The following is a 25,450-nucleotide window of genomic DNA, read 5'->3' on the forward strand; positions in this document are numbered from 1 at the left end:
TATGCATCCTTGCTAATGGAATGGCTAAAATTGCTGCCGCCATCAAACCTAGTACTTTCAAGACCTCTGCAGCTGGAGCTCTGTTCTTTGACACCAACGAAGTGATGTGCTATCGAAGAAGTGAGACCCTTTGGACTGGAAGATGTTGAGTGGTGGCTGAAGTATGTAACTCAGGCTCTATAAAGACGATATGCTGCGATGGCGACAAGGCAGACTTTTCGAAGTTGATCGTAATGCTTAAGTGGTTGCAGAGTGTCAGAGTCGATTCTGTTGCCTGAATAAGTTGATGCCTGGTGGTGGAGGTAAAGAGCCAATCGTCTAGGTATTGAAAGACCTGGAATCTTAAATGCCTCAGGTCAGCCATGACCACTGTCATACATTTGGTAAACACTCTGGAGGCTGTAGTGAGACCAAAGGGCAGGACTCAAAACTGATAGTTTGGCTCCCAGCTGGAAACGCAGGTGATCCCTGGATGGTCTGGCCATTTTTATGTGGTAGTACGCAACCTTGAGATCGATCAAGCACATTCAATTGTCTTACACTAAAAAGGGAAGTTTGGACTGAAGTGTGACCATTCGGAGCTTCTCTTTTTTAACAAATTGGTCAAGTCTGCTGAGGTCCAATATGGGTTCCCAGTCCCCGGTTTTCTTTGGAACCAAAAAGAATCTTGAGTAAGTTCCAAATCCTATTTGGTCTGCTGGGACTGGCTGGATGACTCTTTTTGCTAGCAACTTGTGGACCTCTATAGTTGCTTGTTCCCTGTAACTGGGTGGAACGTCCGGGATTCTCCTGATGGAAAGGAGAGAAGGATGGTATGAAATACCCTCTGGAAATGATGCTTTGTACCCAGCTGTCGTTTATGTCTAGCCAGGCGTCTGGGTACTGCCTCCTGAGCAGAACAGTCAGGCCTCCTCTCAAGAGCGCTGGTAGAGCTGACCAGAGAAGTGATCTCTGTCACCCTGGTGTTGCAGACCCCCACTGCCACGAGGGTGGTGTCTTCCATTATTACCCCCTCCTCTGGCCCTGCAGGGGGGTTCTCCACTTGTGCCCTGAAAGGCTCCTTGGGCTTTTCGGAACCACATCTTTCCTCCGTTTTGGCCTTTGGGGTAAGGCCTAGTAGGCGTGGAAAAACAGACACTGACGGCAGACAGAATCTTTCCTTCATGTTCACACCTGGTCAATGTTTCCTTTACCTTAGGCCCAAACAAGGATGAGCCATTAAACAGGGTATTTACTTGAAGACTTGAAGGGCTCCACGAAGGAACAGAGGTGCATCCAGGCATGCCTACGAAGAGCAATCCCTGAACCTGCAGCTCTACTCGAACCATCTACTGCATATATGAGACGCATGGACGAGTTCACAATGGAATTAAGGGTAGCAAGCTGGGCAGAAACTTTGTCAGAGATGCTTGCAGCTACAGCACCCTAAAGAGCATCTCCCAGCTCCTTAAGGAGATCTCTTTGCAGTCTGGTAAAATGGGTCAAATAGTTCACTGATCGAAGAGTGAAAGTCGCTGAACTGAACATGCATTTCCCATATCTATCCATGATCCTAGAATCTCTGTTAGGAGGATGGATAGACGCGGACGTCTCAGACAATTTCTTCTTGGTGGCTGCCACCACCAACATAGCATCAACAGGCACTCCTTTAGACAAGAAGGTTTTATCTGCTGGGGCAGAGATAAACTTATTCGGCCTCAAAAGGACAGGGTCTATGGATTACGGTGACTCCCATGCCCTACAAGAGAACAACTGCATAAGCTCATCGTTGGGTAGAGACACCCAGGAGGTGGAAGGTTGAGACCCAAAAGTCTTCAGGAGAACCGACTCATCATCAGTAGGGGTTTGGACTGCCAATCACCCCTCAGTCTAAGGATCTCGAGGATCTTTGCAAAGGAGACGTCCTAAGAGGGGGATCGAGAGGACCCTTCTGACTCACTCAAGTCAGTGTCAGATGTCAATGACTCCTGTGAGGAGTCCAAGTGCCTCCTCTTGCACACTCTCTTTCTGGGGACTTCCTCAGTGGAAGCCTCTGGGGAAGTCTCAGAAGAGCAGGGGGTGCCCAGTGGAGCTACCAGAGGCTCTGGGTCTCTACGCTGGGGGTGGCCGATGGAAGCAGAAGCAGGCACTTTAGGGGAAGAAGAGGCCAGACCTGGCGATGAGGAACCCTTAGGAGACAATACTCGCCTCATGGCTTCGAAGGCGTCATGGCTCCGATGAGGAGTCGACAGACCCAAAGGAACAGTGATTCCTCCTGCACCAATGCCGTGGGCTCTGAGCGCAAGGTAGAAGCAGAGCTCACCCGAGCCGAGGCTCCGAGAGGAAGAGTCGGCACAGACAGGTCAATGCGACTATCGTCTCTGGACCCGACCGGAGAGTGTCAGCTCCTAGAGTCCCCAGTCGGTGCCGAGGACGTACGAGTAGATGGAGCCGATGACACTGGAACAGGTGTCAGCTCCAAGGGTTCTACAACCATGAAGTAAAACACTGGAGTCTGACCACCACAATAAATGGAATAATTTATTTTCGGACAAGCGCTTTCACGTGCATCAAACACGCTTCTTCAGATCCATAACGTTGTTATGGATCTGAAGAAGCGTGTTTGATGCACGTGAAAGCGCTTGTCCGAAAATAAATTATTCCATTTATTGTGGTGGTTAGACTCCAGTGTTTTTCTTCATTTATTTACTTTTCGTGTTTTTTGGAGCAGACCTTCAGGTAACAGCGACTGTGTGTCTTCATTGGTTCTACAACCATGAGGTCGGCTTCCTCCAGATTGGAAAAAATGGAACGGCTTGGAGGAGGAGCAGTCAATTCCGGGGTAGTGGTCTTCAGTTCAGACGCCTGGGTCGGAACCAACAGCAATTTAGCTAGTCCTGGTGTCCTTAAGAGCTTCTGTACCAGTCGGTACATGTCCAAATCCAAAAGGGTAACAGAGGACGTGGAGGAATGCACCGATGGTGCCGACTGGAGTAATGGAGAAGGAGTTTCGGACACCAGGTCCAAAAGGAAAAGACTGTCGGCTCCGAAGGCTGTGGAGCCGAAGTCACAGCAAGTTCCACTTTCTTAGACTTTTTTGACTTGGAGTCTGAGGAGGATTTAGAGGACTTTGATGACTTGCTGGCTCCATCCTGGTCAGTCAAAGCTTCCACAAAAGAGTGCTTAAGAAGACCCCGATCCATGAGCTTTCACTTCCTCTCAGCAAGCACCCTAGTGGAAAAGGGGTGGCAGATACTGCAGGACTCCTGACGGTGTACCTCACCCAGACAATAGACACATTGAACGTGTCCGTCTGTGACAGACATTTTCTGTCCGCAGTCTAAACATTTTTTAAAACCAGACTTTGGATGTCTGTCTTTATCTTCTGACATAATTTTAATCAACAGCAAACTGTAAACAACTATAACAACTAAGCAACTATTGTAGAAAAGCACACACAATATCAAACAATGCCCAAGAGGCCACACTATAGATATATATATATATATATATATATATATATATATATATACACATATATAAAGGAAAACTAACTGTAATTTAGCTGTTAATACCTACCTACAGAACTACGCTAACACTACACTACTAAAGGCCAAAAGCCAACACTAACAAAAGAAAGGCCACGAAAATAAACGAGGCCAAAAGAGACAGAAATCTATGGGTAAGGGAAACACTAAGCAAAAGACTAATTATAAATATACAAGAACAATTTAAGGAAAACTTGCTAATTCGTTGAATAAAGTCACGAGCAGAGCTGGAAACCAAGAGATCAGTGCCGCGGCAAACTAGATCTGGGGTAATTCCAGCAGTGCTTCATGGGATAAGGGGCTGGATCTCAAGCTACTGGTAAACTTTGAGCTTTACTAAAAGGCCGTGTCAGAGCCGAGGATCAGCTCCGAACCCATCAGTGAAGAATGAACGGCAAGATTGAACAACTTCACATCAAATCTTTAACAGAGAATGGCATGTTGCCCATTCTGAAGATTAAAGAATGGAAGCAGACTTCTGCATGAAAGCCCAGATGTAAACCTGGGACATATGGATACATGGATGAAATTATGCTAACATGTATGGTGGACAAAATGTTGGGCAAAATCAGTTTGTTACCTGCTACCTAGTCAAGCATAGTGCACAGAAAATGTAAATAGAAGCAAGCAGTACTAAAGGAGAAAAGTTATTTACTAATGAATTTTATTATCCATAGCTGCAACTGTAACAGTTACACAGATTTTCCCCTTACTAGCAGAGATTCAATTATATAAAGTAAAAGAAATTACTTTTCAAATATTTGTAAATGTTTTGTCTTGGATGAAATGCATGCATTTTTTCAGTAGTTCTGTGCAAACTCCTTCTCTAATTAGGAACAGATGACAGCCTTACTTTTTTTTAGAAAATGATCTAATATTCTGTTGAGTCTGTTTTATTTCTTATTCTGTTTACTCCTAATTACTCTGGCAGCAAAAGAGATCAATCTCTTCATTAAAGAAACAGGGACAAAGTCAAAAATAATGAAGACTAAATCACAACAAAAGAGACAATAGTGTTATTTGGAAAGCCGTTCTTATTCTAAATGTTCTACTAACATGTTTGTGAATAACAAAATTTTAATGTAATTACCGATTTTATTTAATGCCTTTTCATTCATCACTACATTGCTACAAAATCACATTTAAGAGGGGCCAAACAAAATTCCTAAGAAAACTCAGGGACCTATTTAAGAACTATGTTGTCAGCCCAGAATTAGTGTGTGAATCTTCAGTATCTGAAAATTCTGTACATGACTTGGCAGTATGACATTAACACTTTTTTTTTCTGTCAACAAGAGGTTGGTGGTATCATATGTAAGAGGACACAGGTGGTGGTGTCACTTTGGCAGGTACTGGCACAGTGCAAAAGGTGACAATGTTACATATAGTGCACAGTAAAAGTCTGGAACAAAGATCCACAAACGGCTACAGAGCTTAGTGAATGCTTGAACAGGTTTCCCTCTAAAACCACATTACAAAGAATATTTTTTCCCACTACAGAAAAACTTCACAAGCAAGTGAGAAATGTTAATCAGGTTTTCTTAAGTTTTGGAAATGTATGCACATAATTATCTTTTAAGGTACAGCTTGTGTAAAAATAAGTCCTCTGCATCTTTTGGAAGAAAATATGAAAATAAAAGTGGGAAACTGGATCTTTTCATTCACAGCCATGTACAAGACAGCCTTACGTATTAAGGAAGAACTGCAAGAAAAAGCCACTCTTTCATTAAGAAAAATGGTACACTGGTTTCAAAGGGAGGCTTTGTCAAGCTTATCAAAACAAATTTCAAATCCCACAGGCAGTAGGGTGGGGGTGATATAAGGTCTTAAGAGAACTATTGCATACAATTCCTTACAGAAATAACTGTAGCCTAGAGGTGCATCCCAAAAAAGGCCAAACAATGTCCCACAATGCACCAATAAGACACACCTTTACAAAAGCTCTGACAGGTTCCTCTAGGATGTGTGCAAGTTGAATCTGAAGTAACAAGATCATAGTCTTCATCATCCTACAGCGATCTTCTCTCTCTCTCTCTCTCCACAAAATTATACATTACAATGTACTTCTTTCCTTCCTTCCTACAGGAACCTATAAAACATTAGTCAGAAGCAATCCTGAGCTGGCTACCAAAACTGAAATTTTCAAGCTCTGACATGTAGCATCGCACTGAGCTAATCGAAGGAAGGACACTGAGGAAACTCGGAGCTATAATATATAACATTAAGTATCCTGATTTTTGTTTATTTTGTTCTTTATTTCTTTGTTATTTATAGCACTTTGTGTACTGTGTATTTTTCTAGCTAGTTTCACTGTGTGTGAGGTATTAACTGGAAATTGTCCACTTTTATTAAGCATCTGTTGGGTTGTTTGTTTCTGATAACTTGTTGCAGTTAAACTCTTTTTTCTAGAGGCTCCTTTAGCTGTTTAAAACTTTCATTTAAAGGCTCACTGCTGCTTTTCAGCTGTGAGAAACATTTCTGCAGTTTGTTCTAAGTAGTGGGGATATTTGTAGCATTTCCATATTCAGGTTTGTAATTGGGCCTAGTGATTGTGGAGGCTGTGTGTCTGAGCACATATTCAGGGACATCTTGGTTTAGCCAAAGCCATCAGGCATTTCAGTGAGAGAGAATTGTTTGAGGTCATTGGCTGGCTGAGGTCACCTGGACTACAGCTTAGACTAAGCACCTCATTGAGATTTCTTTCTTAAAAGCTGTCTCAGGTTTCAACCTTCTGTTACCTAAGAAATTCAGTTGTGAAAGAAAAAAAAATGATCTGCTTTTACTGTATTTGTGTTTCTTCCTTCTTTATTTTGCTTTTGCGTCATATCTTAAAAGTACTCAATTGTATTTATTACTGCTTGGTGTAACTCATTCTAAGCCTTTTAGTTTAAGCACTTGGGCTTCAGACCAGTTGTTTTACATTAAGAAGGTTTGTGGTCTGCACTGTAGTGGCAGAACAGGTAGCTTACATCCTTCTAAGTTGGGAACTGCTGATTGAGGGTTCAGTGTCTGTTACTCTAAAAGTGCATTAATTCTGGTTTAAGCACTTAGGCTTCAGGCCAGTTATTTTACATTAAGAGGGTTCGTGGTCGGCACTCTTGTGGGAGGAGAGGCTGGACTCTGCCCTTCTGAGCTGGGAATTTCTGGTTAAAGGCTTATAGTGCCTGCATATTTGAACTGTTTCTTACTGAAATTGGTACACCTTGTTTGCTGTAGCATAGACTAGATCCAGGCCTGCTGAATCTAGCTTTGTTTGTATGCTTGTTGTTTGTTTGCTTGTTATTTCCCTGAAACGCTAATTCCACCTAAAACACGGCTTTTCAGTGCTTCTGTGGATCCCTAGTGATATCTGCATTGCTTACTGCACTTATTTCCTTGTTTCACTGGAAAGAAAGTTACTGTTTGTCGTTTTTGCATTTAAGTTACCTGTAACACATTGCATTTAAGTTACCTGGCACTTGCTCACTAAAGCAATTATATAAGTCAGCACTAAAAAATTAAAAGCACTACACCCTAACAGACTCCCCTTGAGTACCTTGTTCCCCATTGGCCCTTTTTTTCAATTATAAAAGAATTCCCAATACTATTCTAGCATGTCCAAAGGTCAGTTGTTAATCTCCTCTCCGGTCCAGCTGGTGAATCTGGGAATCTTGAGGCAATGTTACAACTGCCTCATGTACACAGACAACCCTCTCCTCCTCCCAACAAATTCCAACACATGTGAGAGATGCAACCATATAGCCAAACTGGAGGCTAAGCTCTCTCAAATCAGTACTGGCGTAACCAAGTCAGGAGGAGAAGGAAACCACACTCACTACAATTCCAGTCTCACATAGACCTACCACGACAGCAAAGCAAACAAATAAACACACAAAAACATGCTCGGAGGCTCTAAATAAAAATCTGCCTAAGCAGCAGAGACCTCCAAAGCAGACACCCAAGTAACCGCTACCCCAAAACAAAACACGTGCAACACATAACTCACAAAGCCAGTGTTCCGAACAGTCACAGCCCTAAAGACTAAACAACACACCTGATACACTTGTAAAAGGTGACTATCGTCAGGCACACTGACGTCCCGCTCACCAGGCTGAACAAGGAGAAGGTTACGGTGATCTGCCTGTCGGGCGCTAGGATCTGCCACATAACACAAGCACTCAGGTCACTCCAAGGCAAGTACAAATATGACTCAGTCATTGTCCATGCTGGTGTGAATGACATGAGACATACCTCCCTGGACTACATGAAAAGAGCCATAAAGGAGCTCTCTGAGCATGTAGCCCAGGCCGGTATGACCCTGACCTTGAGTAGCATCTTACCCTCACCAAGAATGATGCCACAATATGAAGACAAGCTGATCAATTTCAACAATTGGCTTAAGTATTGGTGTCATTCAAAGGGGATCCAAAGCCTGTCAGCCTGAGATGACATGCTCGACAAGACACGATGCTTCGCTAGGGACGGCTTGCACCCCTGGGCTTTCGGATATTGGCAAAGGCTCTTGCTACCCCCACAGTGCCTTTTTTAGGCAAGGCTCAAAAGACAAACCCACCTCCATAGGTATCACAAGGGATAAGAAACTAAGAGTAATGCTAATCAACGCCAGAAGTCTAAACCTCAAGATGCACGCACTCAAAACTCTCCTTAGCATGGAGAACATCGATATCTGTGCAGTAACAGAAACCTGGTTCAAGTTCGAGAGCACCCAAGCACTACCAGGTTATACCTCATACCATGGTTTTCGGCCCCAAAACTTGGACCAAACCACAAAAGGAGGGGGAGTATCAATATTCGTCAAAGATACCCACACCTCCAGGTTGGTGGCACAGCACAAAGCATCAGAGACTATCCATGTGCAACTAACAGTGGGTACAAACTGCCTTCCAGTTTATAGCCTGCTACAGACCACCCTCCCAAACCCAGGAACCCCACTCGGCCTTCCTGAGAACACTGGAAAATATGAAGGTCTCTCCAAACAACATTATATTGGGCAACTTCAACTACCCAAACATAGACTGGGAGCATTACTCTAGCTCCAACACCCTAGCCCAAAGGTTAATACAATTTATAAACTCAAATGCTATGGAACAACTTGTTACCACTCCCACAAGAGGGGAAAACATACTGGACCTGATCATCACCAACATGGGGACTCTATGCTCCAGACCAGAAGTGTATCCCTCACTGGTAAGATCAGACCATAAAGTAATCTCACTGGATATTCACATCCTGACCCCAACCCCCTGCCCAGAAAACCACAGTGAAAAACTTCTCTAAAGCAAATTTCACACTCTTCAAAACCGAGGTGGAATCCTTCAAAGCCCCCGGGCCTGTGGAAAATACGGCCCAGACCGCAGAATCCTTTATAAACGCATTCTATGAACACCTTCAGGAATGCATGGATCATGCAATCCCATATAAAACCAAGACCCAATCCTCCAAAGGCAGACGTCCTGTCTTGTGGACCCCAGCCATAAACAAACTATACAATAGAAGGAGGAAGCTACTACATGATAGAGCAAAATCCCAAAAAGGGAAGGCATCTCTGATCAGTATTAGCAAAAAACTATGGGCAATCATAAAATCGTCTAAGGCCAGCTTCGAGAGAAAAATTGCACAGGACACGAAGGATAATCACAAGGCTTTCTTTAGTTATGTTAGGAACCTGGGTGGGAATTCCCAGATATGCTCAGAATTAGTCCAAAATGACAAAAAATACACCGAACCCACAGACACTGCCAACATCCTAGCTGACAGGTTCAGGGCTCAAACAGATGCCATGTGCTGCCTGGTTAAAGAAACTCCAGCTCTACTCAGTGGCATACCGCCTGCTCAGAGGCAATCTGTGCCTGACGTATAAAGCCATGTCCAACCTGGAATTAATGGACATGCTGCACCTCAGAAAATCCAAATCCCATCGAGCTATGCGCTCGAGAGACTTGAACCTCAGCACTGAAATAAATAGGACATGCTGGAGGGACAGATTCAAAACCCAGAGGCTCCCTTCACTCTGGAATAAAATCCCAGTCCAGGTTAGGTAGAGTCCCTCATTGACTCTCTTCAAGAGGAATCTTGATGAGTGGATGGGAGATCATAGGTTTACCCGGGGTATCACTTCTGTGTCACTATTAGACAGAGGCACAGTATACTAACCTCGAAAAAGGGCATAGCAAAATTAATTTAAAATGGGTGGTGAAAGCCAAACACACTCTGGCTAGGCTTATAAATGCCCTAGGGCAGATAGCCTAGTATGAACCTATGAACAATTACTGAATAAAGAATGTTGCCTTGCAGTTTAATAGGTCTTCCATAAGAAGAATCCAAAAAAATGCTAGACAGCATCTCTCTGAGGAGCAAGTACAGTGGATATGTGGGCTAAAATGGAGGTTCCGTGATCATCTGAACTCAAGTCTTTTAAGCAGAGGAACTGGGTAGAAGCATACAGTACACATTTTTCCAAGGTAATGAAAGGGCACTGTGGATGCATTTCAAAACCTAGGTAAATAAGCATACCTCTCAACCATACCACATTTTTGGTATTTATGGTGGTGGTGGTGCTGCGGTAGCACTGTCATCTCACAGTAAGATGCTGTCCGGTTTGATTCTCAGCTAGAGCGTCGTTTGCGTGGTGACATACGTGAATGGGCATACTTTCTTTGAAGGTTGTGCATCAGGGCTGGTAACACGGCATGTAAAAATCAACTACCAAGCATTAGTGGACCGGAGTTCCGCTGTGGCGACCCCTAACCGGGAAAAGCCGAAAGACTCAACAACTGTTTTTTTAGGGCAAAATAATGGGGTGCCATGAATTTCCCAGTGGCCCCCTTCAAGTCAAGTTTTTTTTTTTTTTTTGAGAAAGATGAGTTCTACCCCAACACAGAAGGATGGTCAAAAAAAGGAATATGAAAGAACAATCAAATTCTTGCCAGCTTCTACAAACCAGGATCAGTCAACATGGAATGTCCAAGAAGCCAGGCATCACTAACAGACTGCTGAACTCAAAGTACCTGACCTGATAACCTTCCCCGAAAACATGTTTCTCCTGCTGGCAAACCTGTTCAAGCAGAAGCACTTTCACAGCTAGTTACCACAAGTTTGTCTTCCTGGGACTCAAATCAAGATACAGCAATTGAAACAACTACACTCCGAAAACATTAATCCACATCAAGAGACAACATACATCAGAACCAAAGGTATGCTAACCGTTGCCCGGCACTAATCATAGTACTAAAATTAACTTTAGCAAATCATGAACCCTAACGCTTTCCATAATCAACACAAAAGCCAGTAATTCTGAAACTTATCCAACATAAATTTAAACTTTTTAAATGCTTTTCATTGTTTTTTAATTTACCTCATCATCACTGCCTTCGGAAAAAACTCGGTCTGTCAAAAGCTCACCGCAGTTCATAATAAAAAACACCCCTTTCTCCAGTCATCATTCTCTAAGTGCCGACTGGAAAATGTGGGTAATATAATGAAATGCGGACAAACGAGAAACTGATTTAAGATTACAACTCCCGTAAGTGATGTAGAGGCAAAAAACACAATCTCGTACACTTGCTGCCCGTGATTTATTCCCTACATTCCGTGGGAACAAGAGGAAAAAACTACAAATCCAAGCAGCAGGGCAAACACACAAAAAAATTCGGATATAATAAGAATGAGTGTGCTTGTGCAAAGTGGTATTCGCCCTGCATGACTTATATGGTAACTTGTTTTTGTATGAAAATGGTGCAAGCATGTAAGATTGAAGCACTGCAAAGCAGTATTCTAACATTATTTTATGATGATGCCTACATGCTTCAATCAGCTTTCTGAAATAACAGCGACTCCGCATATCCCCTCCAACGCACACATGCACATTTGTCGCAATAACATCTCAGTGTACTATGGGAACCAGGTACCGCCTTCAATAATTTAACAGTGTTAGATTAGACACGCTGTACAGAGGTGGAGCAGGGACTGCAGGTGTGGGGAAAAAAAACTTAAAACGCATTTGGTTTTTACTATCATGCTATTTGCAGAGTCAGCATTAGCTGTGACTTCTTGATATTGTGGATCTCTAGAAGTCTGCAGGCACCTTCTTTGTAAGTTTATTAACTGTAGCATTTTGATAAAAGAATAAAGCCCAGTTATAGTGCCAGGCTCCATCCATCCGCCAATATCACCATTTTTCCCATTTTTTCCACATGGGTTCAGGGTGTCGGCAGCAGTGACAATCATTAACAGCCAAGATACACACCACCGGGTGTTACCGTGCCAGAGTAGCACTTGATAATTCTTCTCTAAATCAAGAAAGAAAATACCTTACGGCAAACCTTCAACAACATGAACATACCTCAGTGAAGTGAATTATTGCTAATGCTACCTTTCCATGCAAAGACCGACTACACATGTGCAGAACTTGATAAGGCAATAGCAAAAAATAGTAGTAAATAAAACTACACTAACGGGCACCTAAACTGTAAAACATGTCTACAGTGATTAAAAAGTGTAACACAGCAGCATGTACACAACACCCATCATGTGGAAGTATATTAAATTCAGTTGCCACCAGCATACATCTCAATCTCTCAGAGTAAGAAATCTGGACAAAGCCAAAAAAAAAAATGGTGGGAGAAAGGCCCAAAAATAGGGACAGATTTTAAATATTGATCCTATAAATTCAGATAGTTGCTAGAATAACATGTTTTGCATTATTGTGTATTTTCTAAGGGATATGAAGTCTGAAATTCAGATGTTTGCCATTATTTATTTAGTGACTTCAATCTTCATGTTGGTATTCCACAATTTCACTGGAGTGGGCAGGGTTAAATGATTATGTATGCAACTTTTATGTTGATCGGTGTCCTGATTTTTGGCCAGTTATACCTACTTTTCATTGGCCATTGTCCAGATTTCTGATGTTTCCAGGCTGAGAGATATGTAAATAACCATTCCATAAAGAAATAAGCTCCCGACACGACATGGCTGCCCTAAAACACAGGCTTGGTGCTATGAAGCTGACAACTGTGATGTAGATGAATTGCCAGGGTTAGATCATCTGCTAGAAGACTACCCACGTCTCGAACACACACAGGCTTGTTTTGGTGAATAAGGAGGAAATTGTGCTTGAAGAGATCTTAGGTGGGCAGAATGAACTATCAAACAAGTATGATTAGCATGTTAAGACAGGCAAGACGATGTGTGGCCTTATACACCACATAACTGCCGAGTTGCTGGTGCCCATCTGAAGTAGTCCTGGAAAAATACTGTGAAGACATTTGCAGTAAGAATACTGCTACCACTCCTGCAGGGTTCTCTGCATCTTTTCTTATCCACTAGGAACCTTCTTCTCTATCCAATCAGACATCTCTTTGAAGCATTTCTCCAGCCAGTCTTAATCTTCACATCTGTCACCTGGAAAGCTAGTAGCTGAGAAGGTAATGAGAAAGACTGTCATATTCAACTGTACTATCTGTAACCACTACTTTAGTTCCTCTATTAATTGGATGCTTAAAAGGTCCAAGCTGATGATCTGGTCTTGTCTAGAACAATTTCTACAGAAACAAGGATGCTGCAACAAAAAAGACCTTTTGGTGGACCAAATGAAGACTGCTTCAAGAAAAGTATTTGTCTGTACTGATACATCATCTAATTTTCTTTTACTTGTACTGCACCCCTGGTGTGGTTGCAAAAAAGTACTTTCTATTAAATGATGTGATGAATGACTGATTCATTAACCCTGAGTAAGACTTTTATCTACATTTGGGTAAATGTGCACTCCCACTGCTATACCCTGTCCTAAACACTCAGTGAGTGACAGTAGAGCAGAACTAAGGCTGAATAGCAAGATCATGTACTGAAACTGCTTTTTTTTCACACATAGAACATGAGGTATCGCATTTAAGAGGGAAAAGATGAGAATATACCAGACCATGTGTTTCTGGTCCAGACTGACATCTAGAATTCATAAAAATAATGAAAAGAAATGACTCATACCCACTGCAACTGTGAATTCCAGAACTTCTGAATGCTTGTTCAAAGTGTTCCAGATTTTCCTATCATTCATCCTTCAGGATTAAATACAACCTTGAGCTAATCCCCTTCCAATGAAACACATAAGGTACCAGTCTCTATCATATTCTTTAGCCAACATGTTTTGTAAAAAGATGATGCAAGTCCTGCAAGCAAGGATTAGGGCACCATGTGATCAGCTTAAAAAAAGGGTTCCAACAGGAATTCTCTCTTGTAACCTGTCAAAACAGTTAAATCCCCTGTCCAAGGAGATTCAGCCTCACACACCCACAAATATTATATATAAACATATAGTTTTGCTGGTCCCTCGTGTCTAATATCAAACTCTCCCCTCCCAGACTTCCTGTGGACCTGTTCATTCTCCTGGAACAGAAACAGTGTAGTCCATTTGCTCTCTTGCGATAAGAGTTAAGCAAGCCAAGAGGGGAAAACATCATTTGCATTCTGGGAAACTGAGTTTTTACTATAAGCGCAATCACCTCTGTGCTTAACTGAAGCATCCAAGGAGTTGGATGCAATGAATCTTTGCAATGCAAGTCAGTTCCTTCATGTGATGTATTCAACTGTCCCTGACCACTTGTAGGGGGATGCTCTGTGTGATTCCCAGACATAGTATCCCCTACAAGTAGGGGATACTCTGTGTGATCCCCAGACTTTAATGGGGGTTCTTTCTCAGAAAACATGCTTGGACATACGTTCCTTACCCTTGCTATTCTTCTCCTCCCCTGGGTCACTTACAAAAGGTGTCTGGGCTATTAATTGAACTCGGGTCACCTTGGCCATAGCCAGGGATCTCTCTCAGTTGATTAATTAACGTATTTATTAACATTTGATTATTTGTCTCTGGAATGCTGTCCTATGAACCTGTAAAAGCCGTCAGCTTTTACTTCACAGGTGATAGACCCATCCTGTCTCCGGCTACAAACATGGGATGAATGATGGTGACTGATACTAGAGAATGCAAAATGAAAAATAGACTCATTTAGTGGCAGAAAACACAACAAAATGTAAACCTTTTGGGGGTAACAAGCCAGATTCTTCCTCCTGAATTCTTTTCAGCTGTACCACACAGTTTTTTTTTTTTTTTTTTTAAGACTGGCACTCAGGAAGAATACTATGGTAGAACCACCTGAAATATATTAAGCATTGTGGTTGTTCAATTTGTGTCAAGTGCTTGGATAGGTGCATACTGACAGGGGCATTATACTCAATGATTGGCCTAATAAGTGTTAAATATAATGGAAAGATCACAATCTCTAGACTTGGATGCCATAACCTTACTAATAAGCTTTCTTACAATAATGTATACATGGTTATCGACAGTTCATTGTCTGCATAGGTACACAATGACGCTAAACTTTCAACAAAAAATACAGCTGTGAAAGTTGCACTTACCACAACAGTAGAGATATTTGAATTCCTCACTGTTGCAGTAGCCTTTGCTTAGGTTGCATCCTGTCCAAAACACAGCAACTGGCCTGCTTCACAAATCTCCATTTCCTTCCCACACCTTCACTCTGACTACTGACTGGGCAGTCCACTTGTGGAGGGAAATCAGCATTCGAGTGAAGATTACTTCAGAATGAGGTCAGGACATTCTTGCCCATACAAACAGCAGCATTTTAATCTTGGGAAAAAAAAAACAACAACATATAATAGAAACAAAAAGTTTATATCCAAACCAAAAACAATATATATGGAAAGAGGGATGGAGGATGGGTGCAGCTACTGCAGCTGTGAAGAATTTGATCATCTACTGTTGTGCAACTTGCACAACTGTACTATGCTGATCATTGCTACTGTTGCAGAACCCTTAGGGTTAATTACCAAAGCTTTTCCAATCTGGGAGGAGGAAGAATGTGGATCCAGGAAACAGTGGAGAACGGTCCTATCAGAAACAATCCTGGACCTGGAAAAGAAATCTGTTTGTAATGCATTGTAAGCGTATGTATGAGGAACCATATATTTATTAATTAACTTAGTTATTAACATTTGATTATTTGTCTGTGACATGCTTCTAGAGCCCATTCCCCACTTTCCAGTACACCATCAAAGAAAAACAAGACTATTAAAATGTGTTTAATTCTGCCCAGAAATATTTTATAACAGTGGGAAAAGCAAAAAAAAAAAGATATAGTAGGGAACAATAAACTGGATTGTCTGAAGTGACACAGGTTATCCTTTTTTTCAGTCCCATACTAGGAATTCCACAAATGTACAACATTCCTAAAGGACTTAGTAGTGACGAGAAAACACCGGAGTTGCAAAAGCATGATCAGAGTACATAGAATCGATTCGCCCGGTAATTCAAATTTGGAAAGAAATGAGGGATAAAGATGGCTAGATCCAAGATTATACTGAAAGTAGTAAGGGTGTGTGTGTGTGTGTGTGTGTGTGTGTCTACTTTACATGATCGACTTTTCACAGTCGAAATTCATATGGCCCAGACCATATGATAGACTTTTGAAAAGCCGAATATGTAAAGCAAACACAAAAACACAACAAACACTTACTTAAAAGCTGTTAGCAGGGGTCTCTGCACCCCCCCCCGGTGGCACTGCCCCACACACCTCCCACAACTTAAATATACCAACTCTGAGATCGCACTACAGTGCGGAAAAGGGAAATTGTGCCATTCTGCACTGTACGGACATACCGGTTCCCCATGGTTGGCATTTCAATAGTCGATCATATGGTCTCGGCCAAATGAATTTCAACTTTGTGAAAAGTCGATCATGTGAAGGGGACCCATATATATATATATATATATATATACATATAGATAGATAGATATGTGTGTTCTTTTTTTAGTAATACAAACATGGAAAATCAAAAGGGTTAATTCACCACTGATGGCTGCACGCCTGATAACTCTCTTGCAGATGTCAGACCAATAAAACAATTAGTCTATCAAAAAGATGAATCCAAAGCAGACAGAATAGCTGGTTCAAATGTAGACAGATAAAACATTCCCAGCAAAAAGTAAAGATCTCAATTAATTGTTGCCTGAATAACAGGTGAGCTTACGTATCATTGGAAAAAAGTCTTTGTAGAACAACCTGAGCCAAGTCTTAACGGAAGAGGAGGATCCATGGGCAAACATGCTGAAATGGGTGATATGTGCTTCTTTGTCAAAAGAGTAAATAGACCATAGGATAGTAACTCACACAAATGTCTGAAAACCAGTTGTAATAATCCCAAACAGGAACCTGGTTATAGGTGAGGCACAAACTAAAAAATCTTTTCTATTGCTTAGCATAAGATTTCCGAGGAGAAAGATCTCTAGCTTCCTTTAAGACCACGCAGTCAGTTGAAGTTCAGATTGGGATGTATCAAACCCTCCCTGTCTTGTGTGAGTATATTATCCAATCTGTGTGGAAGTTTATAGCAATTGCCCTAGCCAAATCCAGAAGAAGGGAGAACCAATGCTGCCTGAGCCAGAAGGGAGTCACAAATCACCACAACAATTTTTAGAGAGCCCTAGTCCTTCTGAATCTTTAGAATGAACCTGGTTATCAGTTGAAAGTGTGGAAATGCACACAGGAGCATTCCTCACCATGGGAATGAAAATACATCTGTCTTTCAAGCCTGCCCGCAAGCAGCCTTGGTACAGAATTTACTTAGCTGTCTGTTTTGAAAAGAGGTGTACAGATCTATTTGAGATGTTCCCCATAACTGGATCCATTCCTGGAATATTCCCTCAGTCAATTTCCATTTGAGACAGTCTGTCTTGGTCCTGCTCAGTGTATCTGCCACTATGCTCTGCTTGGACAGAATGTATGACACTTGGAGTGTTATACAATGCTGTACAGCTAAATCCAAAGCCATTAAAGTCAGCCTGCATAAATGCACCACATCACTGTTGTATTTTCTGTGGTCACCTGTAAAGGTCCTGTGGACCAGAAGTGATGAAGCGATTCTATAGCATGGATCACAGCTAACACCTCTTTGACACTTGTCTCCTTGGTCTGCCTGAACTGTCCCACAGGCCTTGCACCTCTGCCCCATAGAAACTGCTCCCCAAACAAAAACAGAGGTGTCTTATTGTCTCCGCCAATGCAATTCTTTTTTGATAAAACCCAAAAATAGAAGAGAAAATCACAGAGGATATGAATGATGGGTCCCCATTTTTTAAACAATGAATTTTTCTCATGTATAACCTGGCAAAAGGAATCTTACGAGAAGCACAGACGTCATGAACCAAGAACCCTGAGATAGTGTTGAAATCTTAAACTCACTGGAGAAAAAATACAGAAAAGTTTCCAGATACAAAATCACTTTTCTTTTGTTAGGAATGCTTTCCAAGAGATGTATCTGGAAGGCAGTCAGAGTACAATCCTGTGTGACAGAGTTAATGGGGATGTTTAAAAATATATCTGGAAATTTTATAAAGAATGAACATTTAACTGAAGACTAGACTGGTAAGGAGTAAAGAAAAAATTGGCTTGCCCAATGTAATGGCTACCAAAAGGCTGTCTTGTAAGACAAGAATTTGAGACTACTGGCAACCCGAACTGGTGAACTGGTAGTGACTGGCTCCCCAGCTGAGACTGAGAAGCACCTTGAGGCGCTGTCCACTGGTATGGAGCTGGTCCGTGGATCGAATCGATGTAAGCAGGCTTTAGATCCGGGGCAGAGATATGCGGAGGTACCTTTGAGAATTTTTCTGAGGGACTGCATTGGCCTTCTCGAGGAAGGGAGAGATAGGTCTTTGGTCTTCTTTAGAGATTATTTTTAGCTAAAAGAACCTGGAGTAGAAGAGAACCCTGATCTGGTCTGGATCGATCTGTGATAGCTGATGGCCTCTTGGCTCAGGGATCTGCTAGATGGGCCTCTCCCTTGCGCCAATCTTTATGCTGGTCTGGGAGGACTGTGCGGAAGGTGAAGGAAAGGAGGACGGGATATGGGCTGAATCACGATAAGGGAGAATATGCCGGTCCGATGTTATGGACTCCCATGCCGCTAGGTGCCTGTGCGTGCCCGATGCCCCACCCGAAGAGAGTGCCCCGGAGCCCCCGACTGACTGCTCAGGGCTGCAGTTGTTCCCTGTTCAGGGAAGCTCCGAGAGCCCCTCTGCCTTGAGCCCTTAGGCCTGCCTCCCTCCTGGCGTCCTCCCCCTCCTGCTCTGCGAAGAGGCTCCTGTGTCCTGCTGGTGGGACTGCCTACACTTTCCTTGCAACTCTCCTTCCTTTCCTTTTGGTTCCTAGAATGTAGGGCCTCTGGCCGCAGAGCCGGATTCAGGCTCGGCAACTTGGCCTTCTTCCTTCCTTTGCCGCTACGCTCCAGCGCAACGGCGGTCTTGCCAAACAGACAGAAACCACCAAAGGGAGGCGAAATCGCGGCAGCTGAAAGGCTCAGAAAAATCATGGAGGGCGAGCCAGGCCTGGCGCTCCAGTGACCAGTCCTGTCCGCTCTGGGGGAGGCAGCGTACTTTCATAAAGTATAGCGCCCTTGATGCATCCAAAGCATCCGAATAATAGTTGCCAAATTACCCGAAAGGTCAGCCGACGTGACCGAACCGCCCAAGCTGTCCATCATCATCATCCTTTGCTCCTGGGTGGGTGGACTGGGAGGACTCTCCTGAGCCAGTTCCTCTTTGCTGCCGCATCGGCATCTACAGGAGCTGGCCAGGCCCTTTACTCCAATGGTCCAGGGTCCGGCGGATTTTACCAGGTCTTTTTTATTTTTGGGAATGGTGTCCATCCATTTCCACGGTTTGGTCCGCCTAATTGTGTACAGTCCCACCAGGGGCAGGGGGGACAACCCAGAGGACGGCCGGCTTGAATGAATGCCTCAGAACACGGAGACTCCCCCCGAGAAGACTTGGGGCATCAACAGAGCCTCCAGCAAACTCCACCAAGGGAGCCACCACACCAAAGGATCCCGGCGCTCCCGGCCCCCCGGGAGCCGATCGAGCTGGCGCCGGATCCAGCGGCCCGAAGGACAGTCGTGGCGACACAAACGGCGCCGAAGACTGAGGATCCCCGATCCCCCGCTTCGGATCAGGCCGAGGAGCTCGGGTCCGATCCTTCGAAGGCATGAGGTCGGATCCGCCACCAAGTATCATCCTCCGACCTCCCCCCCTCGCGGCTGCTCGGCTCCAGTTGGTTCAACCGGAAGCGGGTCGGAGAAGGAGCAATGAGCCACCACTCACACCTAGAGAAAAGAAAAAAATTGCTGGTCAGCCATAGTCAAAAAATTAAAAAAAGTTAAAAAACACTAAAAACAAAAAAAATAAAAAAAGCAAGCACACAGGCCTCACACACACACTCTCAGCCAGGGAGGGAATAAAATATACTACATAAATAAAATTAAACTAAAAACAGTCAATAAAAATAGGAAACCTACAACTTTCACAAAAAAGTTTAAAGAAAGCAAAATAAGTCATGAGGCAGAGCAGGGCATGTGAGGGGGGGGGGAGCTGAGAGCTTTGATCCATAGCTGGAAACTATACGGGTTCGATCCGAGCATCGATCCATAACCAGATCCCATGTTAAGGATTCCTGACATCTGGCTAAAGACTCAGCAAAAGTCAGTTAATCATTAAATAAGAAAAAAAGTGATAAGCATCTTTTAGACCTGACATTACCATAAAACTCTGAAGAGGGATCACTGGTAACAGACTCTGAGCCTTCATTCTTTGAAACCAGAAACATTCTGGAGTAAACGTCTTCCTTCCCTTTGGTCTAAAGGAAAAGTCTATATGTCTCCTACTGTAACCATGTGTTGAAGAACCTGAGGGAAAAACTTTTAGTTTAGAGTGTAGGGAGGAATTCTCCTGAATGGAGGTATGTGTATCCAGAGCAAGCTGTAATCATCCTGAACCTGTATTAATACCTAAGAGTCTGAAACAATGTGCTGCCCAAAGGAAAGGTTTGAGAGGCAGTCTACGGGACAGATGTAGTGGCGGCGGAGTGAGGGGCTGACACGGTCATTCTGAAGGTGTAGTCTGCCCTTTTTACTGAAAGGATTCATGTTTTTTGCTTTACCCCTCCTGTCATCTCTCTCTTTTGTTTCCTGTTAGCCAACAGATGGCAGGAAATAACCGTTTTCTTTTCTTAAGGGAAAAAAACAGGATTTCTAAGATATATAATGTGGGACTTGAAAAATCTTATTAACTCCCTGAATTAATTTCCCTCTGTCTTTAAACTGTTTGAGAACTTGAACAGCAGTAGAACCAAACAAAAGCCCTTTGCCTACATTACAGTTTAAAATCTTGGACTTTATATCATTTGAAAACATTTCAGTATGTACCTAAGCATATACTCTCAAAACGGTAGATATGGTAGTAGTTGTAGTCATAGTATTGGCACGATCATGCACACTCTTCAAAGCATGTTCAGACACCTGAAACAGGTTAGAAATTGTAGGACTCGCACAGGACCTACCTTCTGAAAGATACCTTACTGAGCTGCAAGAGTAGGGTTGGTATTAACAAGTGTTCTGCTGAATACTCAGGGTCAGGGTTTATTGCATGTAGCATTTTACACATCCTCCAAAGTTGGCATAATATGAGGAAAGGGGATAGAATGTGGTAAAGCCATTTGCAGCACATCATGTCATCTTCTCAATTTAGGGGGGGAAATCCACTTGTTCCCAAGGAAATACATCATTCATCCTAGAAATAGACTTAGAAAAGGAAAACTCTTCTAATGGAGTCGGGGATGGAAAACTTCCTCTGAATCATAGTCTTGGGCTTGGGAGTCAGAAAAAGAGACCCTACAATTGTCTATGCCAGAATCCTCTGACATATTTACCTCAAGAATAATTTTTGTTCCCAAGGACAGAAAGCCTGCAGTAAACGCATGGCTAAGTTAAGAAAAACACCCTTACGAACAGACAAAATGTCTTTAGATGATCAATGTCTAAGCTTAAGTTTCCTTTTTCTACGGACATCCTAGGGGACATAGAAGGGGAAGGCATATCATCCTGAGCAAGGGGCATCTTTTTCCGGCCACCCGGAGTTGACCCTCCCAAAGTGTCACCCTCACCTGAAACAGATGGTTCTTCCATGCCCACGGGGGACACGGAATAGCTAACGAGGACACATCTGACATCAGGGCCATAGTGACCAGCAAGGCTACACCAGAGGGATTTGAGGAAACCAGTAAGTGGTCCGAGGAACCAGCTACGGCCACTGCACTCTCACCTACTATTGGTTGAGGCACTAACTGAGCCTGCACTTAAGGCAAGGGTTCATGCTTAAACTGTTTTCTCTTTTTAGGTGTGTTGGATGAAGGAACAGGAGAGCCAGTATAAGAATCTGTGCTATAGTTGAGGAAGAAGCCAGATCACTGGTTAAGAGCTGCTGGGAAGAGATGGAAGGTAATTAGTCAGGTTCACAAGCTTACACGCATGCACACACACACACACACACACACACACACACACACACACACACACTTCCCTACATAGTCTCTCAAAATTCAAGAAGTAAAAGCACAAGCAGTACATTAAAATCCTGAGATACCTCCTAGTCCTTTTCACAAGAAATGCACTGACAGAATTCAAGAAATGAAAAGATGTCACAAAGTGCATTCAAGCACCAAACATAAAATACATTTTTAGCCCTAAAATCCACTTCACTCCAAAATGTCTCAAGCTATAAAACAACGAAGGTAAGTAGTCACGCAGTGTACACAAACACCAAAACACCTGAATAGTGTTTTAAGTACTATAAATAAAACAATTAACAAGGTTTAAATCCGTAAAATGTGCCAAAAGCATTGCATTCTCTAATGTTACAAAAAAAAATAAAAAATAGCAGTTTCTAAAAAGAAACGTATGATATTAATAAAACTGTTAGCATTTGCTAGAAAATAGAAAGTGCATCAACAATATTTAAAAAGGCAATATTTTCTATGTGGAAGGGTTCTCCTATGGGGACTAAGCTGTCCGCAATGAACCTGTAGCCAGATCCTGGTTTCTGTGAAGTCTCTCTGCTATTATTCCTTGAGGTGGCAAGAAAGTACTAATTTTGAAGTAATCTTCACTCTGATTGCTGACTTCTCTCCAGAAATAGGCTGTCCAATCAGCGCTCAAGAGTACCAGGGAGACTCAGCTTTGTGAAGCTGGCTGGTTGTACCCTGGGCAGGATACAACACAAGTATCCTTGGGCAGTGAGAATGATGAACACCTTTAGTTTATTTTCTGTAACCAAATTCCAGGGAGGGAGGGAAAATTCTTTTAGATGCAGATCTAGTTTTATTTTTCTTCGAAAATGGTCTGAGTCAGATCATCTCAACACTAACTACACTTATAAGATTGCTTATGGCATTTGAATGCCCTTATTAGGTGACTGCTGAATGGCTGGATGGGACCTGCATGAAACAATCCACACGTCCATAAAGCTACATAATATTTAAAAAAAAAAAATAAAAAAACTGATACTTAAGCAGGAGGTGACTAATATTTGACATTTGTTTACCGGGAAAAGTGTGACTGGGCACAAATCCCATTTTCAGCAGAGGCCCTGGGAGAAAAACTCCACAATCATTTGACACAAATTACACTGGTATAAAACGCAGTAATAAACTGTTGAAAACATATCTTATACAGCTACAAATAATAATAGTCTTAACACTTGGGTATTTAGGTAAAAATGAAAGCTGAATACATATACACAAAAGTATTTGTCTAAACAAAAATCATCGCACTGAAGTTGCACTCGTAATAGTATATATAATCAGAAATAAAAAGAAGAAGAATTTGATTCATAGGCTAGGTTGGAATATAATTTTAGGATAGCAATCAGAGTTGATTTAGTTAGCAGAGTAACAGTATAGCAGAAGGAGATTTTACTGAATTAACTAGTGTCTCAGTTGACTATCAAAACAGCAAAAGGAGATAATAGATGGAAGAAATGTAAGGCAGTGGTAGGGTAGAACAAAAAGGTCAAGTAGTATGAAGAAATAAGAAGTCAGTATCAGAGGAGAAGAGAGAAATTTTAGATGGGCTAGTATAAGCACCACAGAAGTAACAATAAAAATGGAATAGGCATTAAGTACTAGGACAGAGCAATAATACTGGGCTGCGTGGTGAAGTAGGAGTAGCTAGCCAGGGCTGGCACATGGCCAGATCCAATTATTAGATAAGATGTTAATTGGGTTTTTGTTTTTTACATGATCAGTGTTGGTTGTGGATCTGATTTGAGGGGAAAGTACTCCAGGTTTTGGCTATGTGGTACGAGTAAAGAGAGCTACCTGCAGTATTTATGGGTTTGGATATCTGTAGTAGTGATTTATTACTGAAGCGTAAGACATGGTTGTTGGAATAAGGTTGTAGTAAGCTTTGGAGGGCAGGGGTCTTATCAGGTTGGTATAGTACTTTATGAGCCATTATATGCTGGGTACAGTATCAGTGGGATAACTCTAGCCAGGTGAGTTGGTTCAGGACTAAGCAATGGTGGGATCTATAAGTAGAATTAGCAGCGAATTTTACTATTTTATTATAGCAGGTTTCTAGTTTTCCTAACTCTGTTTTATTTAAGTTGCTGAGTATGGATGAAGCATAAAGGAGTGCAGACAGCAAGTGAGTTCTAGTGATGGCAGGTTTTGTATTCTTGGTTAGGAACTGTCTATACAGCTTGCCTAGTTTATGTACCTTTTTTACTGTTTGAGATGCGTGAATGTCAAATTTCATGTTGTTGTCAGTTTCAACATCTAGGACTTTTGTTTGAGATGTGGCCGAAATAGTGAAGTATGCGGGGGTAGGGTTCTGAGGATCTTGTTGGTTGAAATAGCATGCGTGTGCTTTTGTTTGAATTAAGAATACGCTGAGAGTTAGAAAGCCAAGATTCTACTGCAGAAAAGGAGTGTTGTGTTAGATCTTGAAGTTGCTGTAGCGAATGGGCAGAGCAGATCAGGGTAGAATCATCAGCATTTTGGAAAAAGGAGGTAAGATTAGTAGTGTGCAGGTTGTTGGTAAAAATACCGAAGAAAAAGGAGTCTAGGATGGAGCCTTGCTTCAGTTTCAATTAACAGGTGCAAATTAAAAACTTAAAAATAAACTGCAAGTTATTACTCTAAAACCAGAAGTCAGGAATCAGGCAAAGACCATAACATTCATAAAATCACAAACTTAAGTCAAATACCAGCACATAATACACAAGAACACATGAGCAATCTTAAATGCAAAAAAAAAAAAAAAAAAATTAGAAGACCACCACAGGTTCCGATTACGTCACACTCAAAACTGAGCTCCTTCTGTTCGAACTTCTTATGGCAAAAACACAGAATTAGCAGCTTAAAATATAATAAATCATCAAAATGCACTCACCAACCACGAACAGAACCAACATGACCTGAACTGCAGTTATCAACTAAAATAATAAAATGTTACAGTAAATGTTATAAAGTAGCTTAATATTTGGTGACAGAAGCCCAGTGTAAAAGTGAAGCGCTTACACACAGTATGTCTGTCACCAACTAACACTGTCCTACTAATGATAAAAGAGCTCACAGACTATACCTAATCTCTGCTTAGAAATATATTGTTAGGACTGGCAGTGTACTAAGAATGCTGTACAACCCATCCAGTAGTGAAAAATTGGGACAAGACAACCTCCAGTGTCCCTTATTTTCATCAATTTAGCCAACCTATCGTACCTTTCCCCATAAGCCATTTAGAGTTATTGATGGGGCAAAGTTACTGATGGGGTAAAGAAGGAAGCAGGCAGCGTATGCCTGTGAAGACGTCTCAAGATTGGGGATGGGTGGGAAAGGCAACATCGGGCATCTGAACACTGAGACACAAGACCACTCCAACTATGTTGGATATGCTGCAGTGGTGCAGCATATAGGTAACAATGCATGTGTGGTGACATATGACCACCTACTACAAGTTCTATTGTGGCTAAAGGAAAGTAAGGACTACATGGGATGTGACTTCTTGGGCTTGCATCA

At 42.3% G+C, this 25,450-nt stretch overlaps 1 protein-coding gene across 1 annotated transcript in view; it reads right to left on the minus strand.

The window, feature by feature from the left end:
• Nucleotides 1–25,450, minus strand: part of LRP1 (LDL receptor related protein 1) — a 2,772,300-nt gene that overhangs the window by 918,761 nt on the left and 1,828,089 nt on the right. The gene's annotated exons all lie outside the window — the stretch shown is intronic.

The sequence above is a fragment of the Protopterus annectens genome, chromosome 9.part0 (assembly GCF_019279795.1).
Source record: "Protopterus annectens isolate FY-2018-M chromosome 9.part0, PAN1.0, whole genome shotgun sequence".
Lineage (NCBI taxonomy): Eukaryota > Metazoa > Chordata > Ceratodontiformes > Protopteridae > Protopterus > Protopterus annectens.